Source organism: Panthera pardus, unplaced genomic scaffold (genome assembly GCF_024362965.1).
Source record: "Panthera pardus isolate Hobbes unplaced genomic scaffold, ASM2436296v1 HiC_scaffold_11, whole genome shotgun sequence".
NCBI classification, from domain to species: Eukaryota; Metazoa; Chordata; class Mammalia; order Carnivora; family Felidae; genus Panthera; species Panthera pardus.
In genome coordinates, this window is record NW_026526666.1 from 74,765,279 (window position 1) to 74,786,146 (window position 20,868).

At 40.3% G+C, this 20,868-nt stretch overlaps 1 protein-coding gene across 6 annotated transcripts in view; it reads left to right on the forward strand.

Moving 5' to 3' along the window:
* The window catches only part of SCMH1 (Scm polycomb group protein homolog 1), a 185,876-nt gene that overhangs the window by 13,884 nt on the left and 151,124 nt on the right, over positions 1–20,868 (forward strand). For 2 of the 6 annotated variants that reach the window (XM_053896734.1, XM_019429157.2), the window contains exon 2: positions 3,152–3,227. The exons of the other annotated variants lie outside the window; for them this stretch is intronic. The gene's annotated coding sequence lies outside the window, so the exon portion shown is untranslated. The remainder of the gene's footprint in view (positions 1–3,151; positions 3,228–20,868) is intronic. 6 annotated transcript variants of the gene reach the window in all.

The window sequence follows — 20,868 nt, forward strand, 5'->3', positions numbered from 1 at the left end:
ATTTTATTCTCTTGACTTTTGGTCCAAAAAACCTAGTGGAAGAATCACCGTTTGAGTGGCTTCTTTATGTCAGGCACATATTAAGTACCTAAAAAAAAACATAAAGGCATGTGAAATTGTTTCAGAATTTATTTATCCAATATAAAAGTAACAACATAGCATCTCCTATGTTTATTTATACATATCTTGCTTTTTTCCAGAATGTATTTAAAGCATACTTACTTTGTGTAACATACCATACTAAGAAAGGGAGTAACTTGAGTATTTTTCAGATACATTGCAACATGCAGATATCTATTATTTGCACCTTCCTGCACACAGGTATCATTAACTCCACTTTATACATAAACAAACGGAGACTTAAAGATACCTGGCCAAAATCGTATAATGTATAAGTGATAGAACTCAATTTCAAACTAAGACCAGCCTGACATCAACCGTAGAGCCCGTTGCGTTTTGCCTGTACACTCCCCCAAGCAGTGTTACAGACACTGTACAGTAGGCAAGACAAAAGCATTGACTCTTTTTTTCTCTAAGTTTATTTATTGATTTTGAGAGACAGAAGGGGAGGGGCAGAGAGAGAGGGAGAGAGAATCACAAGCAGACTCCATCTGCATTGCCAGCGCAGAGCCGGACATGGAGCTTGAACTCACAAACTGTGAGATTATGACCTGAGCTGAAATCAACAGTCAGACGCTTAATTGCCTGAGCCACCCATTCACCCCTCCTTTTCGTTTTCTTCTTTTTAACTGAAACCACGACTAAGGGAGGTCTGCTGTGCAGTGTAAGCCCTCTGTGTGCTCTTCCTGGCAGTATTTCCAGTCTTCTCCCCACCTTGCTAGTCAGAGATACCCACTATCCATGTAAACTCTTTTCACCTCAGTGCCTTCCACCTGTAGATGACAAAAATACACCAAATTCTACTCTCGACAGAGAGGACTCAGACAAATGTAAAAGGTTCTTCCCACATGATATTGCCTGTTAATTGAAAGCACCATGCCATTATTTGGTAGGATTTTTGTAGCTGAGTTCCCATATTTGCTTCTGAACAAAAGTGATTCTGTTCGTATAGGAATGGTATTTTATTTGAGCTGTTTGTGCGACACTAAAATAGTGCTAATGCCTGTTGCCATTATATATGAGTTGCGTAGTTATTTTTTCTACAAATGCTTTGAAAGGTTGATATGACTCTTGGAGTGATACTAATTTAGAAATCCGGGATTTAAGTGCTCGCTTCAGCAGCACATACACTAGAAGTCTTGGATTTCGTTTCTCAAGAATAAACTTTGCGAGAAGTCTCTTAATCACAGAGTTTATAGGTCTTCTAAGTATATTTTCATCATCAGTTGTAGTTGTGCCTACATTTAAAGGAAACCATTTAGGGGTGCCTGGGTGGCTCAGTCGGTCAAGCATCTGACTCGGTTTCGGCTCAGGTCATGAGCTCACAGTTTGTGAGTTTGAGCCCTGCATTGGGCTCATGCTGACAGTGCAGAGCCTGCTTGGAATTCTCTCTCTCCCTTTCTTTGCCCCTCCCCCGCTTGCTTTCTCTGTCTCTGTCTCAAAATAAATAAATACACTTTAAAAAAAAATAGAAATAAAGGAAACCATTTATAGAAATTGATCTTCAAGGAAGTATTCTGTAAATAGTTATTATTGACCCTAGATACCCTCTTTCTATAGAAAGCTTAGAAAATATTACTAAACAAATACCAGTAGAGCCAGAAATTCTCTTGCTTCTTTCTTGCTCCAGAATTTACTCTCCAAATGATCCAACTATGATCCCTCAGATTTCCACAACTCCAACTTAATTACTTAATGCAATTTAGTGAATAAACAAGGATTGGTTGTTTGGCCTGAATTCTATTAGCTGCCTTAACAGTGAATAGATTTTGTTTTTTATGCTAACCTGGACACTTAAGTGTCAAAGTTGTCTTTTTAAGAACTGCTGTTTGAATTTGGTAAAATGTTTTTGTTAACTTCCTTATTTTCAACACTAACAATTTTCTTTTGATATGTTAAAATCCTTAATGATGGTATTTAAATAAACCATTAGGCTGAAAAGAGAAATGTCAGTTCAGACAATTTACTAATTTGCTGGTGTTTCTGATTATTAGTTATCAATGAAAACCTGTATTTAGGTGCCTAATATAGTAAATGTTTACATAGTAAGTGCTCAAATACATGTTGATTAAATCCAAATTTGAATTAATGGACTATTTTCATTGCACATATTTTTTTTTCTTTTTTGTGCTCCTTTGTGTTATATTAAGAGGGAAATGTATTTTACACTAACCATATTTTGGAAATAGATTTGTTGTTTGATGGGTAGGGGTTTAAATCCCACGTCTTTTACCTCTAAGCTACCAAAAAGATACTTTATTCTATTTATCAGACAGGTTTAGCAATCCCTGGTGTATTTGTAGGTCTTGCCTTTTTTAGGAATTGAAGGTCACAAGACCTGGTAGGCAAGGCAGCGTCTCACACTTTTCATGCCCCTTTGTATGCATACTATGGTAGATTCTGGTATGGTGGCGGGGCTCGTAAATGTCATTATAATGTTCTTTCTCTGTATTACTGGGAAATAACAATTACCATTTCATCAGTATGGAAGGAGACAGCCAGACTTTTGTTTCCCCAATTTGCTAGATCATTTGGAACACACATTAAGAATATAGATACCTTGGGGCACCTTGGTGGCTCTGTTGGTTGGGCATCCGACTTCGGCTCAGGTCATGATCTTTAAGTTTGTGAGTTCGAGCCTTGCGTTGGGCTCTGTGCTGACAGCTTAGAGCCTGGAGCCTGCTTCGGATTCTGTGTCTCCCTCTCTCTCTCTGCCCCTCCCCTGCTCATGCTCTCTCTCTCTCTCTCTCAAAAATAAACATTTAAAAAAATAATAAAAAAAGAATACAGATACCTTGACTTAGAGATTCTGTTTCAGTAGATTTGGGGTAGTGCCTCTGGTGATCCTTTTGGGAAAAAAAAATCAGTGCTCTAATTTTTTAAAATGTTGGTACTATATTTATACTTTTTGGTTATAAAGAACAGAAACTCAATATAAATGGATTGAAGCAAAAAAGGAATTTATTGGCTCATTTAATTTGAAATAAAACCTGGTGAAAGGAGTCATTAATAAACTTCTTCTTGCTTCTAGATTGTTTCCCAATTTTATCAGGCAAGGAATGCATAACAGAGGTGCTTGAAAGGACCATAGGGGAATCAAGACTCTGGTGTGTCTCAGTCTCATCCATAGTTGTAGGTCCTGCCTTTCTGCCTTTACTTGTACCATGGTTAGCCCTGTGTAATTTTCCAACTCAGCAAGTCTCCTGTGCTGGCCCTGGGCAGAGTGAAACTTTTTTAGAAAAGCCCTGTTTTATACCCAGTGTTTTCAGATTGACCAGCTTAACTCAGGACTCATGTTCTCCATTATGCACTGGTATGGCCTTACAGGCTATTCAGGATTTTGAATATCTCCCCTGTTTCATATTAAGCAATTTTTTTTTAATGTTTGTTTATTTTTGAGAGAGAGAGAGAGAGAGACAGAACATGAGTCGGGGAGGGGCAGAGAGAAAGGAAGACAGAATCTGAAGCAGGCTCCAGGCTCTGAGCTGTCAACACAGAGCCCGACGCAAGGCTCAAACCCACAAACCGTGAGATCATGACCTGAGCCGAAGTCAAATGTTTAACTGAGTCACCCGGGTGCCCCAGCAATTTCTTTTTTGTAGGAACTGATTAAAGGCTACCTATGTGGCCAATACACATCACATCCTGCGTTTTCCCTACTACATCTCTTTGCAATGTACCTCAGTAGTAGTGAGTCCTGATACAAAACAGACCACAGTGTGATCACCTTTCTCATACCACATAGGGATGGCCAACCTCTTGGCATGAAATGGAGGTCTGTACTGTTCTGTTCCTAACCATAATCCAGTCAGTTCTACATTTTAGGGACCCCTCTACCACATACTAGTTTCCGTATTCGTAAGGGTACATGGGATTGCAAGCAATAGAAACCAACTCTGGTTAACTGTGTCTATAGCGGTGATTCCCAAACCTTGCTGACTACCTGGAAAGATTTTTAAGTTAAAAATCCCCATGTACACCACCCCACCTCAAAAAAAAAAAAAAAAAAAAAAAAGATTGAATTAGGATTTCCAAGGAAATGGAACATAGGAATTCGTATTTTTAAAAAGCTCTCTAGATGATTGTGATGCTTGCCCATTGTTGCCTATTTCAGTGAATATCCTCCAAAGTCATCTGTTGGCCTTGGCCTAAACACTGGCACTCATTTCTGAAACGACTTTTTCTCCATTTCCAGTTCATTGCTAATACCCATTAGGTCTGTATCCTAAATATCTTATGAGTCTTTCCAACTGTATCTTTTGTTCTAGTGTAGGGCACCATAATTCTTTTGGACCATCATATTCACCCCGTAAGTAGTTTTCATGCTTCTACTTTTACATGTCCCCCCACCTCCATCAACATAGTCGCCACAGATCATGCCATCTCTTCGCCTAAGATCTTTCGGTGGCTTCCCATTGAGCTGAAAATACAAACAATATTTTCCCTGCAATCTACATGATACAGAGGCTACTTTCTTAGCCAGACTCACCTGGTGCTACCATCCCCTAGCTAAATTCCAGTCACACTGGCACCTTTTTTGTTCCTTAAATATATGAAGCTCTTTCCTATCTCTGAGACTTTTTGCACATGCTGTTTTCTCTGTCTGGGAAGTCTTCCCCTGATGCTTGGTTAGTTCTTTCTCAGCGTGAAACCACATCCCCAGAGATAGCCTCCCTGACTTCCCTTCCACAGTCACTGTTTATTTCTGTTTTAGCACTTAATCACAAAAGGTAATTATTTATTTGTTTGTTTATAAGTTCCACGGGTGTGGGATCTTGCCAGTCCTATATTTAACATCTATCACAGTGCATGGCATATAATGGCATTCATTAAATATTTGTTGAATGAATGAGTGACTCTTCATTGCCACCATCTTGGTCCAAGCTTCTGCCCTCTTTCCCCTGAATTACTACAATTGTAACCTAACTACTCTGCCTAAACTGTTCTGGCTCCTGTTAATCCTTTAAACATTAAACAATTAAGCATTAAACAATCCCGTTACACATTTTCCATGTTGTTTCCAGGGTTAATGTTTTAAAGACTTGAAATCATAAAAATAAAAACTTGAAGTCTGATAATTATACTGTATTTAAATTATTTTTTTTAATGTTTGTTCATTTGAGAGAGAGTGTGCGAGCAAGCAGGGGAGGGTCAGAAAGAGACAGTGTCAGAGGATCTAAAGCAGGCTCTGCTCTGACAGCACAGAGCCCAACGTGGGGCTCAAACCCACGAACCGTGAGATCATGACCTGAGTCGAAGTCAGCCGCTCAACTGACTGAGCCACCCAGGTGCCCCAACAATATTTAAATTCTTCACATGCTTCCCGTTGATCTTAATGTAGCTTATAGAACTTTTAAAAAATAACTTTTTAAAATTATGGTAAAATCTATGTAACAATTTATCATTTTTACCATTTGTAATTGTACAGTTCATTGGCATTATGTATATTCACGTTGTGCAACCTTCAGCACCATCCATATCCAGAACTTTTTTGATCTTGCAAAACTGACACCCTGTACTCACTAAACAGTAACTGCCCATTTCTCTCTCCCTCCATCCCCTCCAACCACCATCCTACTTTCTTCCCTATGACAGAGTACATATTTTGCCTGTTCCAGGTACCTCGTATGAGTGGAATCATACAGTATTTGTCCTTTATGACTGACTTACTTCATTTAGCATGATGTCTTCAAGATTCCTCTGTGTTGTCGTTTATAGAACTTGTAATGATTTAGCCCATCTACCTTTGTGGCCTCTTTTCACCTTGCTTTGCTTTCTGTATATTAGTTCTACTTTCTTTGTTTCTGTTCTGTGGACTCTCGATGCCCCGTCTCACCTCGCATGTTTTTCTCATGCCTGTTCCCTCTGCCTGGAATGCTCTTTCCCCTTCTTTTCCGGTTAATTTCCGTGTGTTCTTCAGATTTCAACTAAGACGTCACTTCTTTAGGGTATACTACCTTCATTTCCCAGAATCTGCTTAGTCTCCGTGGTACCATGTGACTTTCTTCTGTAGTACTTGTTTTAGTTCCAAATGACACCTCTATCTGTATTTTTTTTGGTGGACTAGTATTTGTCATGATGGCAGGGGTCACAGCTTATGTTCAGTATTGCATCCCCGGTACCTAATATGGAGTAGGTGTTTCAGCAAATACCACTTCATGTGTAATAAATAATATTAAAATCTGTTGACTTAATGAATTTAGGTCTGGAAATGGATGGCTTAAGGTCTTTCTCTGAAAATCTCCTACCATGTCTGAGACTTCCTTGACTACTTTAGCTTGTAGAGATCTTCCTTTTCTGTGAATTTAAATGTCCTTATTGATTTGCCAGATGTTTAACATTTACGCAGGTAGTTCTTAGGTCATCTGAAATGTTCTGTTTTGTAATATTATTTATGCTTTATATTTGCCAATTGGTCTTCCTCCTCTAAACAGTCACTAGAATTATTGTTGTAACTTTCTAAATTACAAATCTTATCATTTTGGAACCTCTAGGGCAGCACTTCTTATTAAAGTACATGTGTTGAAGGAGCTGTATTTTTTTTTTTTTTTATGTTTTCATTTATTTTTGAGAGACACACACAGCATGAGCAGGGGAGGGGCAGAGAGAGAGGGAGACACAGAATCCAAAGCAGGCTCCAGGCTCCGAGCTGTCCGCACAGAGCCCGGACATGGGCGGGTCTCGAACCCATGAACCACGAGATCACAACCTGAGCCAAAGTCAGACACTTAACTGACTGAAGCCACCCAGGCGCCGCTCAACTCCTTTAAGCAAAATTGGTCTCCACTTTTCACGTACCTATAATAGCTACATATTACATTCTGTTGTAATGTGTTTGCTTATCTGTCTCCACATCTAAATTAACGTGGTTTATGTCCTATTCACCCTTATATCTCTAGCCCAGGGACTGACACATAGAGTATTCAATAAGTATTGATTGGATAAATTGGGAAAGTCATCAATATTTGGCACATATGTCAGACAGAGAAGCTTTTAATTTGGTCTTGGACAAGCTGGATGATTTTTGCCTCACTAGCGAACCAATTCCTGGATGTTGAATATGATGTATAGAATAAGGGTTGATATGTGTCTTAGAAAATACAAATAATGAGCCTCCTGGCCAGATACCTTATGTGGACCTGCTTTGAAGCTCTGAGGCAGAGGGTGGGAGGTATACAGAGAAGGAGGTTAAAATTGAATTAGCCTTGAAACTGGTTTAATTGAAAAGCTTGGAATCTGACTTTTTAAATAGCACTCTTTTTTTTTGTTTTCTCTTCATTGAATTTGTTCTTTCAGTTTTATGAGTGACCTTTAAGTGATCTCTTATTGGCAAGAAAGACTGTTTGCCCTATGGAAAAAGTACAAGATTTGAAGCCACATGATCTAGATATTCAAATCCTGGATCTAGCACTTACTAGCTGTGTAACCATCACCAGTTATTTAAACTCCGAGTCTCATTTTCTTCATTTGTAATGCGTGGACACTAGTGTTTGCCATTTGTACCTCCCAAGCTCATGAGAACCAAATGAAGTAGAAAATGTAGTAGGAAAGTGCAGGTGAACCCCAGAAAATTTTTTTATCAGCTATTTGTCATCAGCTTCTTGACTTCAGAGGAGTTAAAAATCTTTGTACCTCAGCTTAGTCCCCTCTGAAATGGGAAGAATGATAATACTGGTATCATTAGGTTTATTGTGCAAATTAAAATAATTCATAAAAAAGTACCTAATATACAGTTGTGTGGCATTAAGTATGTTCATTTGTTGGGCAACTGTCACCACCATCCCTCTGCAGCACTTTTTCGACTTCCCCAACTGAAACTCTGTACCCAGAAAAAATAACTCCCCATACCTCTTCCTTGCCTGTCCCCAGCAACTACCATTCTACTTTCTGCCTCTATGAATTTAAACTCTGGGAACCTCATATAAGAGGAATCAAGCAATATATGTCCTTTTGTAGCTGCATGGCCTGTTGAATTTTGAAATAACGGTATTGATGATGATAATTCTAATGATTACCATTTATTTAGTACTGTGAGGAAGGGCAGGCACATTGTTTATTTAATCTGCAGTGTTGGCCACCAAAGACCTTATCCATCCTCGTGTGACAGTTGAAGAAGGTGAGGGTAAGGAGATTAATTTACCTAAGGCCACAGGTCTGTGAAGCATCAGATGCAGAGTTTACTCCATGTTTGTCTTGACAAGCCTGCAGCTATGCCTACTACACCAAAAGTTGGTGAAGTAGGCCTGACTCCAGCCCATGTTGAGATGGCATCAGAAAGGGAATGACTGTGTTTCATGGCCTCCTTTTCTTCTTACATACCAGTTTACTTTGTTCAGATTTCCAAAAAAATAGTGCAAAGAAAGTTCCAGTAAGAAGACATGAACTTTTATTTTGGACTCCTTTAAATTATGAGCTCTTATCAAAAATGACCATCTTTTCTTCTTGTATTCCTAGCCTCTAATATGAGCTTGGCATTTAGAAGTCACATGAACATTTGTTAACAAATTGTATGCCCTCAACCTGCCCCTTTTTTCATATCCAAGTAAGCTGGGCTTTGAGATGGAGACAGCTATATAGTTCCTGCTTTCTCAGAGCTTAGAGTCTAGTTTGAAAGGACACATATAAAAAATTACCACCGCCAAAATAGATTCTTACTTGAATCAGTTATGGCACATGTTGACTTTAAATTGGCTCATTTAAAGTCATGTTGTATTTTAATTACTTATAAGGCTTAATTAGTTCATATAAAAAACACTTGGGGGGAAATTAACTATTGTTATTTCATGAGTTGAGGAGTTGGAAGCAGTCCCTCCAAACACATGTACACACCCCCTCGCGACATCCCCCAACTGCTGCCTGTCCACAACCCGGTGGTGCCTGCCACTCTGTGAGGTCAGTGAGGAGTGACTGAGTCAGGCAAGGAGTCCTCCAGCTGAGGACTGTGTCGTTGCCTTGCATGAGCAAATGAGCCTCAATCCCCAGATACCTAGCAAATGCCCCAACGCTTCCCTCGTGGACATGCCTTTCTTTACACATTAGCTCAAAATCAGTATTTCTCAAGTGAAATAATGAAAAGCCTGATTTTGCATATGAGAAAAAGCTTAAGAGTGTTGATTGATATATAATGTATGAAGGAATAATACATGAAAGTCAAATAGCTAAAAGACCAAATGACTTTTTTCTTATATAGCATATTTTCTGTTTTCTGTCACTGGTCACTGTCGGGTATACCAGGCCACCATAGGATTCAGTTATGGTGTTCTGTTTTAACCCAACTGTTCTGACACCACGTGGGATAATCCAATTCAGTTCTGACGCTAACCACCTGGAGTTAGTGTCAGATCGCGTAGACTTAAGGGAACACTGTTCCCGACAAGACTGCCCCCACTTCAGATCCAACCTCAGGTGAGGGTCCTCAGGCCACCAACACTTCTAACCAACTGGCTGCAAATCTGATGGTTCCTGTGACCTCCCTCTCAGGTTCAGTAGTTCACTAGAGCAACTCAGAACTCAGGAAAGGGCCATACTTATGATTATAGGCCTATTATAAAAGATACAAATCAGGTATAGCCAAACGAAGACACCTGTAGGGTGAGGTCTGGAAGAATCCCAAACAGAGCTTCCATGCCCTCTCTCCAGGGAATCAGGGCATCCTCCTGGCACATTGATGTGTTTACCAGTTAGCAAGTTCTGCTGAGCATCAGTGTTCACAGTGTTGATTGGGGCTTTTTTATATAGACCCGAAGGTGGGCTGGCCCACAGCCCCAGTCCTCTAATCCGGTGATTGATCTTTCTGGCACCCAGCCCCCATCCTGAGTCATCTCATTAGCACACACTCATGTGTGATCCAAGGGGCTTATGAATAACAAAGATATCCCTGTCACTTGGAAAATTCCAGGGGTTTTAGAAGTTCTATGCCAATACTCTGGTTTCTCTTCAGATCGCATAAATCTTTCGCCTTTTACTAGAAGTTCTATGCCAAGAACTTAGGACAAAGATCAAATTATTATACAGCATATGGTACCCGAGATAAAGTTTAGTATAATGGTTAAGAGTAGTGTATAGAAAGTTATTTTATTTCTTTTCCTCATGAGGTACAAGACACTTAACACAGTACCTTGTATATAGTAAGTCTTGAATATATGTTAGTTCGTACTAAGTATCTTCAGTTTCTTAGGACTGCTGTAACAAAATACCACAAAAGGGTGATTTATAACAATGGAAATTTATTCTCTCACAGTCTGGAGGGTAGAACTGTAAAATCAAGGTGTCAGCTGTGCCATGCTCCCTCTGAGACTGAATACAGTCTCTTCCTAGCTTGCGGTGGCTGTCGATCCTTGACATTCCTTGACTTGCAGCTCCATCACCCCAATCTCTGCCTGTCATCATGTGGTGTTCTCCCTGCATGTGTCTGTCTCCACATGTTGTTTTCCTCTTCTTAGAGGGACACCAGTCCTATTGGATGAGGGCTTACCCCGTGACCTCATTTAGCTTAACTATATCTACAATTTCCAAATATTGTCATATTCAGAGGTACCAAGAGTACATAATTTTGGTGAATCCAACCCATAACATGAACGGTGAATTTAACACATAATGGTCCACCCTCTGGCCCCTCAAAATTCATGACCTTCTGTTGTGCAGAATGCTTTCGCTCCATCCCAATATCCTTCCAAAGTTTTAACCCGTTCCAGCATTAACTTTTAAGTCCAGAATCTCATATAAATACAGTCAACTCAAAGTCCCAAATCACATTTTCTAAATCAGGTACATGCGAGACCCTGGTATGGTCCATCCTGGTACGAAATTCTCCATCTGTGTACCTGTGAAACATAGAAAACAAGTTACCTGCTTCCAAGATACAAGGTAGGACAACTGTAGGAAAGACACTTCCATTACAAAGGGGAGCAAATAGAGGGAATAAAAGGGTCACTGGTCTAATTCACATCAGGGCAGATTCCATTAGATTTCGAGGCCTGACAATAATCCTCTGTGACCAGGTGCTCTGTCCTCTGGCCTAATAGGGCAGTCCCACCCTTTCACACCTCGAGGGTTCCATTGGCCCAGGCCTCTGCATCTGTGGCTTTGCCCTTGGTGTCATTCATTTTGTTCAGTCTTTGTTCCCTTCCATCCAGACTGGTATATTCTGCTGGTATAAATTCTCAAAAACCTTGTCAGGCTTTCATGCAGTTCATGAGGATTCAAACCATCTGATAAGAGCGTCCAGATCTTTCCTGGATAACCCTATCTCTGTTCCTAGCTATGGAATAGCTAGATGGTTGATTGTATCTATGAGTCACAGGCAAAGGATTGTCCAGCCACACCACACCCTTGGCCCTATTTCCAGAGCATGGAGTCTGGTTAGGCAGAGAATTTTCCAAATCATCCTGTGCTGGTTCCTTCTTGCCTAACAGTTCATTCCTCAATTTATCTTTGCTCATATTTTACTATAAGCACCAAGGAGAAACTAGGCCACACTTCAACACTTCGCAAATTTTCTCAGCTAAATATCCAGGTTTATCACTTACAAGAGTTTACCCAATGACTAAACGCAATTCAGACAAGTTTTCTGCCACTTTGTAACAAGAATTGCTTTTCCTCCAGTGTCCAATCACATGCTCATCATTTCTAGAACCTCACCAGAAGTATCTTTAATGTTCGTATTTCTACTAAACATCTCCAAGGCAATCTAGGTTTTTTGGTTTTTTTTTTTTCTATTAAGCCTCTATCCATTACCCAATTCCAAAGCCACTTTCTCATTTCTAACTATTTGTTAGAGCAGGACCCCCCCCTCCTGTCAGGACCCAGATCTATTAGTTTTCTGAGGCTACCAGAAGCTGAAAGAATCAAGGAGGTATCTTTACCTGCAGGCTTCAGAGAGAGCATTGACTCTGCCAACAGCCAACACCCTGATTTCAGACATCTAGCCTCTAGAACTGTGAGAGAATAAATTTCTTTTGCTTATTACATCCAGTTGGTGTACTTTGTTATGGTAGCCCGAAGATGTCCAGTCGGGGTTCCGTGGAAAGACTAGACTCACCAGTGAAAGATGGTGTGTGTGTAGTATCTGCCCATATCCACGGGGTTTCTTGCTACTTCCGTTTATCTTTTCTTTTTTCAATTGTTTTTGACGTTTATTTATTTTTGAGAGAGGGAGAGAGACAGAGACAGCGTGAGTTGGGGAGCGGCAGAGAGAGAGGGAGAGAGAGAGAGTCCCAAGCAGGCTCTGCACCGTCAGGGCAGAGTCCCACACGGGGCCTGAACTCACGCACAGTTAAGATCATGACCTGAGCTGAAAGCAGGAGGCAGACGCTTAACTGACTGAGCCACCCAGGCTCTTTATCTTTTTGAAACCATATTTATGTCTAGTTGCACTTAAAGTTTACTCTTATATGTTAACAGCTTATGATTTGCCTTTGTTTTATCTCAGGAGAGCAACTTGAAACCATTGGTAGGAATGCTGTGGTACCAAAAAGCCTTCAAACTTTTGGAGGGGTGGTGGCTTTAGTTTTCACAACCTTCCTTCTGCCAGAATGCCTAATACTGGTTCTTGGTTTCTTTCTCATGCACACTGCCTCCGTCAGGGTGAAGCACGAGGAACCCCAGTGGTACTTCAATTAGCCCTTAGAGAGGTAATTGACCCATAAATGATGAATTACATGAGTCCTTTACCATCACTTCTAATGGATATTTATGTTTTTCAGTTTTGAGTTATTTTTCGAGAACACATTCTTTTCTCATCCTAATGAGGACCTACACTTTTTGGATTCCCCTTAGTGCCAACCACAGTGTTTGTAGGTCTCTTAGAAGATACTCTGTAAATATTGTTTTGCATTGAAGAAGGCTTATCCATGGCCCTGCTAGTGAGAGACTAGCTCTAGTGATAAATAAGAGATGTTAGCTGCCAGGACTGTCATTTCAATTTGTCTTGCTTGTGTTGAGCTCATTAATAAATTGCCACAGTGATAATATGAAAGTAATGAACCTTCTGGAGGCCCAGCTGGGGCACAGAGTGCTAGCAGGGACCTTCAGGGCAGTTGCCATTGTTATGCACAATTCTGTTACAGAGTTTAAGGCTTATTTTTTTCCCCTTTATTTATATTTTGCAAAATCCAAATCCTGTGTTAACATTTGTGTCCTTCCTAAGTGAGTTTATTTGAATTCAGCTCAACAAACATGTATGTATCTGATGCCTGCTACTGTCAGGCACTGTATTAGACCCTAGGGATGTAAAGGTGACTAAGACATCCCTTAGGGATTCTCCATCAAATAGGCAGGAAAGGTATGTACAAATAATTGTACAAATAACTGTAATACAGCATTTAAACGCTGCAAATACGAGCCAGATATCAACATAGAAGAGAAAGGAAAATGATCATCTAGGGAAAAGCGCTGAGAGGACTGAGGAAGAGGAGAGTCATTGATTGCTGAGTTAAATTTTGAAGGATGGGTTGTTAAGTTGACAAGTGGTGTGTATAATGGGAAAAGGGACTTGCAGATGAGTTGAGGGACTGCAGGTCATTTAGAATAACTTAAGGGAAGAAGGTAAGGGGAAGGAGAAGATGGTTAGATGAAGCTAGAGAAATAGTCAGGGGCCAAATCTTAAAGAATTTAGGATTTGAAAGGCTATGTATGCAACACCAAGGACTTTGGTGCTTTTCATTCTCCAGGCTACATGGCTCCATTGAAGGATTTGAAGCGGAGAAGCAACATGATGAAATTCTTATAAAAAACTTTTTTTTAAGGTTTATTCATTTCTCAGAGACAGAGAGACAGAGTGTGAGTGGGGGAGGGGCAGAGAGAGAGAGAGGGAGACACAGAATCTGAAACAGGCTTCAGGCTCTGAGCTGTCAGCACAGATCCTGATCTGGGGCTTGAACTCATGGACTGCGAGATCATGACCTGAGCCGAAGTCGGACGCTTAACCGACTGAGCCACCTAGGTGCCCCGATGGAATTCTTATTTTAAAGGGATTACGCCAGTTGCCACGCACATGACAGAGTGGAGGTAGAGAGAGACCAGTTAGAAAGCTATTGACTAGTTTTGTGCAAGCAAGCAACAACATAGTATACTGCAAAGAGCGTGACCTAGATTGTTTGGAATCCCTGTTCAGTCACCTGCTAACTCTCTAACTCTGAAATTTCCTCATCCGTGAAGTGGGAGTAATAATAATCTCTCACTGTGTATTATGGAAAGTCATATGAAATAACATGTACACATAGAATTGGCCCAAAGAGCTGAGTATAAATGTTAGCTGTTATATACCAACTTCTGGTTTTGTTGAGTTTTAGGTAACTTATAACCAAGTTTAGAATTTTCAAGAAGCACTTTCATTTTGTTTCTATCATGGTCCTAATAAAGAAATCAAGAGGTTTACAAACCTTTTTTACTTACATTAGGATCCATCTTTCAGCATTTCTCAGCACTTAAAAAATAACATAACTAAAGCTTTTTCCTTTGGACATCCTGCCAGACTCCGAGTTGGAGAATCAGGTTTAATGTCTTTTTTGAGTCATTGGTGCAGTAGGAAAAGACTGGAACCCTAGTTCAAAAAAGGAGCTTTTTTGCTAAAACATAGGATCAGAGTTTACTCTGCCTCTGTTTCTTCAAGTGTTTAATAAGAATAATGTGAACAGGTGTCCTAGTCACCTTGCATATCTTTTGTGAAGATCACATTGTTTCCTTAAGTAAACATTCACTAAACTACCATTCAAAGTATTATTATAAAAAATGTAGAAATGAGTCAGATATGGATCCTAATTTCAAGGGAATTACAGCATTAAAAGAACTGTAAAAGATGTACACAAATAATGTAATACAAATAAGATAGTGTGTCGGTCAGTTAGCATTGAAAGTTATAAAGAACTTTGGGGGTGCCTGGGTGGCTCATTTGATTAAGTGTTTGACTCTTGATTTTGGCTCAAGTCATGATCTCAGGGTTGTGAGATCAAGCCCCACATTGGGCTTCTCACTGGGTGTGGAGCCTGCTTAAGATTCTCTCTGTCTCCCTTTCCCTCTACCCCTTCCCTGTGCTCCTGTGCACACACTCTCTCTCTCTTAAAAAAAAAAAAAAAATTATAAAGGACTTTGAAACTGGAAGTCCATTATATTTTGTATAATGTCTTGTAAAAACATTGTCTTAAAAAGTATATTTCACATGTTCTCATTATTTTTAAAGTGCTTCACTTTCTTGGATATCTGTGGAAAATAAATAATAAAGATGGATTAAGATTTTAGGCAGATTTTTTTTTTTAACCAACTGAGCCACCCAGGCACCCCTTGGTAGATTTTTTTTTAATGTTTACTTTTGAGAGAGAGAGAGACAGAGCGTGAGTGGGGGAGGGACAGAGAAAGAAGACACAGAATCTGAAGCAGGTTCCAGGCTCTGAGTTGTCAGCACAGAGCCCGATGTGGGGCTCGAACCCACCAACCATGAGATCATGACCTGAGCTGAAGTCAGACGTTCGACTGACTGAGCCACCCAGGCGCCCCAAGATTTTAGGTAGATTTTTAAGTGTATATGAATATTTTGATCCCAGGCTTAATATTCACTGATATCCAAGTTGACTTTGTTAAAGTACTCTTTGAGCCTCGTGTGTGTGTGTGTGTGTGTGTGTGTGTGTACGTGTGTGTGTACGTGCGTGTGCGCACGCACGTGGCATAGTGTAGGGTATGTAATGAAGATAATGCCACATACCCCTCAGGTTTGTTGTGATGAATGGTCATTATATGTAGAAGTACTAAAAAACAATGTTCATTCTTTCTATGACACCACCTACCTTTTCACTATTGCCTCATGTTAAGCTTTGAGACAGCAGCTTCTTTGAGATATTTTCAAGTTTATTTTTACTTACGAAAAATGTTAAGCATATACAACAAAGTTGAAAAGGCTTTGCGGTAAAAACCCTTATGTCCGCCACCTAAATTTTACCATTACTTGTAAATGTGACTTTCCTATTTATCTGTCCCTCTACCCATCCAGCTATATTGAAATTTTTCGGATAATTCTTTAGGAGTTTTCTGAATCAGGTTTTTTTTTTTTAATTTTTTTTTTTTAAGTTTATTTTTGAGACAGAGACAGAGCATGAACGGGGGAGGGTCAGAGAGAGTGGGAGACACAGAATCAGAAGCAGGCTCCAGGCTCTGAGCCATCAGCCCAGAGCCCGACGCGGGGCTCGAACTCACAGACCGCGAGATCGTGACCTGAGCCGAAGTCGGACGCTTAACCGACTGAGCCACCCAGGCGCCCCTGAATCAGGTTTTTTAAAACGAATTTGGAAACCAGGAGTGCAAATATATTTCAAATATTTGTAATTAAATTACAGTTTTCTTATTTACAGTTCTTTGTACCCATGAAAAATTTTTTACTGAGTTATTCATTATTTGAATCTGTTTTTGCTCCTTCTGTTCGCACTATTTGTGCTCCTACATTATTGTTCCCAACCTTAAATCATCCCAACGCATTTTCCTGAGAATGCCTTCAGTTAGTCTTTTTTCAGTGTCACATTTAGAGTGGGCATTTATAGTCATCCTTATTGTCTCTTTCTCTTTTGAAAGTATCTTTAAAATTAAATCAGAAACGATAGTGTACATTCTGTGCTTGTTAGCGAACACTGCAGCCAGAAGCTTTGTTTGCCCGGAGCAGGGGTGCCCGCGGCGATCCTCAGAGCCCAGGTGTGTCAGCACTTCCATCAACACCCATGTTTTGTTTCTGAGTGCCGGTTTTTCCCCAGGACAGTGGCCTACTTAGTATGCCCTGCCGGTAAATTTAGTATGCCCTCCCCGTTACCTTTGTTTGGCTACAGCGTCTCAGCGTTGATTGATTTTCTCCATTACATAGCCACGTTGAGATTATAGGTTACAGAAATTCTGCAACGATTCTGCAGCCCTTCCCTATTTTCCAGGGCTGTGCCAAGTGTCAGGTGGATTTCCTTAATGAGCTGTGCGGACTGTATTCAGAAAAGTCTTTGAGAAGCTAAGTTATAGTCATAATTATGTGTCTCAACCCCCTTCACCCTCTCATTACCTGTTGGTAATGATCCTGTCAGATTTGAGACTGACTTACATATACTAAAGGACCCAGCTTGTTTTGTTTCATTTTGAGAGATTGGCCTTAAACTGTTTCCCTCATAAATCACCTATAAGTTCTACTTACAAACCATCCAAATGTTTTTTTAAATTCAGAAAGCAGTCACTGTGTTCCGGTTATGTAATTTTAAAATTTTATGTTTTTGTTTTTTCTTAATGATTAGCACTTATTCATTTCATTCAAAGATACTTAACTGAGTGCCTCCTCTATACCAGGCGCTATTCCAAGTGCTGGGATATAGTGCTGAATGGATAACACAGATAAAGCCCCAGTGGAGCAGACAAATAAATAGACAAAGAAATACTAAATGGTGCTCACTGCTGTGGAGAACTAAGAGTGGTATGATAGAGGGAGTCTGGGTGACTATTTGTTTTTTAAATGTTTATTTATTTTTGAGAGCCAGAGAGAGAGACAGAGTGTGAACAGGGAGAGGCAGAGAGAGAGGGAGAATTGAAGCAGGCGCCAAGCTTTCAACGCAGACCCTGACTCAGGGCTAGAACCCATGAACAGCAAGATCCTGACCTGAGCCGAAGTTGGATGATTAACCGACTGAGCCACCCAGATGCCCGTACTATCTCTCTCTCTCTGTCTCTCTCTGTCTCTCTCTGTCTGTCTCTCTGTCTCTCTCTGTCTGTGTCTATCAGAGAGAGAGAGAGAGAGAGAGAGAATGTGTGTGTGTACAGAGGATCTGAAGTGGGCTCCATGCTAACAGTAGAGATCCCGATGCGGGGCTTGAACTCATGAACCGCGAGATCGTGGCCTGAGCCAAAGTCGGACACTTAACTGACTGAGCCACCCAGACGTCCCTGGGTGACTACTTTAGATAAAGTGGTCAGGGAAGAGATGACATTTAAGTGGAGACCTGAGTGGTAAGAAGCCAGCCATGTGAATACGGGGTAGAGCCTTCCAGGTAGTGCAAAGGCCCTCAGATAGTGAGGAGTTTGGCCTGAATCTGGAGCAGAGGAGGATGGTGTGGCTGGAGCAGTGGTAAGGATGAGCACTGTAATGGAGGAGGGCTAGAAGGGGAGGGGTCAGGTCATGTAGGATGATGATGTGGGTCAGGGTAAAGGACTTGGATTTAAGTGCTAGGAGGAGCATTTGGGAGGTTTTAAGCAGAGGAGTGACATGATCTAACCTACATTAGCAAATAACCAGGACAGGGCCATATGATGGAGAAAATCAGCCAGTGCTGAGAGCCTCTAACCCGAGACAGAAGATTGCACTTATGCCTGGGGCGTATAAATAGTCTAGTTTTCCTGGAAAACCCCGAGCCTTAGAGACAAGAAATCGGCTCAGTTACCTTGCTTTGAATCCCAGCTCCACCATTTACTAACTGTGTAATTTTGGGCAAATTGTGAGACATCTCTCTGGATTTTCTCATCAATAAAATGAAGATAATAATACCTACCTTATTGGATTGTGAGAATTGAACAACTTATTGCAAGTAAAGTGCTTAGAACATATTAAGTACTTAATATTTAAGTTAATAATGTACGCCTTCTAAACATGGGTGGTCTAATACGATAGCCACATGGTTAGTGGGACTGAAGTACTGAATTGTAAATTTTATTTAACTTTAATTATGTGTAAATTTAAAAACTGATTCTCAATACAGTTATTGGGAAATTTTAAAGTATGTTTTGAATATCTTGGGTATGTGAATCTTCTATTTCAACTTTAAATTTTATGAAATTTAAATTCAAATCAAATAATTCTGATGAAAATTTAGCATCTGAATTGAGATAATCTATAATTGTAAATACACACTAGATTTTGAAGACTTAATAGAAGAATATAAAGCATTTTAATTGATTTTTATAATGATTGCTGGCTGAAAAAAATTTATGATAATTACTGGCTGAAATGATAATATTTCAGTATACTGGGTTAAATAAAATACATTATTAAATTATTTCCATCTCTTTTTTCTTTCTGTTTTTACTTTTTAAAATGTGACTACTAGAAGCTTAAAATGACATAAATATCTTGAATTATATTTCTTTTGGATGGCCCTGCTCAAGACCCTGGGTCAGGGGCAGGGCAGTGGAAGAAGCCCTTAGACTGAGGGAGGTGTTTTTCCCAATTGCACAAATACCCTTGGAGATTCCAAACACCTTCAGTGAAGCCTCTCTTCCCATCAAATAAGAGCTGCCTTCTACTCTCTTGCCCAATATCAGTGCCTTTACTGAGCCTGCTGTCACTGATAAGAGGGTTTTGTACTCTTCAGGTATGTCAGGGTGGGAAAAAAAAGTTACAAGTCACCGCTCTGTGTTAGAGTATTGCCCGGGTTTTACACCCATCAGTGATCTTGGTGAAATAAATCTCTGGGGCTCTCTGAACTAGTACCACCATATAAGACTGTTCTCTGAAATAAAATCTGCCACTAGTCCTGGCCCAGTGAACCCCAGGGACTCAAAATAAAGAAAAATTAGATTTTAATTAAGGAATGAATTGCTGGGTCAAAAGCTGAGGAAGTTGAGAAAGGCATCTTGTGTCCTAAAAGCTAAATTTCTAAGATTAAAAAAAAAACACTCAAAAAGCTAAGCTATCACTAACTTTTATCTCTGAAGTGAAACTGGACATGCATATTTTTCTTCTCATGCCTCTTGGTTCCTGCTGGCTCTGTGGTTCTATGGAAAGGTTTTCTGACTTGTTAGAGTGAAGAAAGTTCCTAGTAAAAACAGAATGACTGTTAGCAAATGGCACCACTCTTCTGCCTTTGCTGTGTGGAATGTTTGTATATGTATTCTTTATCATCCCCAAATGTTTTTTTAATGTTTACTTATTTATTTTGAGAGAGTGAGACAGTATGTGCACATGTGAGCACAAGCAGGGGAGGAGCAGAGAGAGGGGGAGAGAGAGAGTCCCAAGCAGGCTCCTTGCTGTCTCCTTGCTGTCAGCACAGAGCACAACACAGGGCTCCATCCCACGAACCATGAGATCTTGACTTGAACTGAAATCAAGAGTCTAACGCTTAACAGACTGAGCCACCCAGGTGCCCCATCCCCAAATATTTTTTTTTTTTAGTTTATCATACACCTTAGCTTAATACTACATCTCAAAGATTATTGCATGCCCTTTCAGTCAAGTTTGCTTTCTAGGGGAAGAGAGCCCTTTCCTGAGATTGCTGTACTGTTTGACTCGTATAAGACACATTCCACTGGAAGCCCCTTTGTAGTCTCTGGCCTTACTGATGCAGGGAAGAAAGAGGTAGTCTCAAAGATTCCCAGCCAGAAATGGGTGTTGGGACAGTTGCCTGAGGAGCTCACAGGAAGACAACTGATATCACTTGATAAATTTCCCATATTTCAGTAACATTAGGATTTTCTATGAAGCCATAAAATCAGACGCTTGTTGAGGTGGTTGATGGGGAAACAAGCATGTAGCTTGTTTATGGTAAATATGGGACCTGCCTGGGAATGCAGTGTAGAGTTGTAACCCCCTGGTTTTCTGGTGAAGAATTTGAAGCCCAGTGGAAGTGACTCCTTGGTGACATGGAATGAACCAGGCCAAGTTTGAGTCTAAGTTGCAGCTTTCTTCTTACAGAGAAGCCATAATTGCCCCAGGCTTGTAATTCTGTAAGATTCATACAAGACCCTGAACAATGCCAGGGAGTCATAACTCATTTCTTTTAGGCTAAGAACCTGAGACTTTGGGGG